The following is a 1,191-nucleotide window of genomic DNA, read 5'->3' on the forward strand; positions in this document are numbered from 1 at the left end:
CCCTTGAGGGGAGGGGGGGGATGAATCAGGGCTACCATCCTGGGCCCCACACTTTGGGGGGCTCCGCAGAGCCACAGTGACTCCATGCCACCTGCTTTGCATCTGGCCACTCGTTATCCTCCCCAGCCACTGGCGCCACCACCGACGGCGGTGGTGGCTTCTTCACATCTGGGGCATGCAGGATCAGGGCTGGGGTGGTGCCCCATATGGGCTGATTTGCCTCAGGACCCACACCCTGCTTGGGTCAGCTGTGGGAGGTACGGTTACCTACCCTGGCGATCTTCAAAAAGCATCTTCACGCCCACCTTGCTGAGGTCATCTGACCCCAGCGGTCTTTTCTGCTCAAGTGCAGAGGGGCTGAACCTGATGATCTGTAAAGGTCCCTTCCAGCCCTAACGTCTACAAATCTATGTGAAAAATGACAGGTCTGGAGTGTGCATGTGGGAGGGGGCAGTGGCAGGAAATGAGAGTTGTTTGCACCATTTTCGATAAAATATGACCAAAGTTTGATATTTCATGGAGGCCAAATTTCCCATCAAGACATTGATTTAGTCTAACTCTTTGACAGGGAACACTTCTGAAGTGCGGGTGGACTCTCTGGTCACTTCTGATGAGCAAGACTGAGAAAAAATGGAAGCCTGGCTTTTCCTATGAAAAAGAGTAGATATTTGAACTCAATTCTATTTCACAAAAGCAATCAAAAGCTTCTGTTCCAATGTGGAAAGCAACCCAATTTTAAACCTTCCAAAACTGTCATGAACAAGAATTGTTCTTGTAGTGCCAACTCTGTTTAAGAGGTTGACAAGGAATACTTGACCTTGAGGGGTAAAGGTGTGCATTGAATTGCTTTGGATTGCAAGAACATTTTCAACGGCTCTGACCGTCTTTCATGACATGCCCCAGGGCTCGCTACCCACCAGCTGAGAAACGTTGCTATAATGCACCAGTTGCAGGATGGATATTCAAACTCCTCCAAGAAGAATGCCCTGGAGAAAAGTTACACTAGACTTCCAATAGATTGCCGAAGGGCCGCGTCTCCTTCAAGTAGTCCATTTCTTTCAGAATAGCTCTGCTTGATATTCAGAATCTAACTGTGAAACAATATGTCCAAAAGGCAAGTTAACCTACAGGGCATAGCTATTGTAGACTGAGACCATATGGCTTAAGTGCATAGGAAATGAGAAGCTTCAG

This window comes from Alligator sinensis, unplaced genomic scaffold (assembly GCF_000455745.1).
Source record: "Alligator sinensis unplaced genomic scaffold, ASM45574v1 scaffold121_1, whole genome shotgun sequence".
Taxonomy (NCBI): Eukaryota; Metazoa; Chordata; order Crocodylia; family Alligatoridae; genus Alligator; species Alligator sinensis.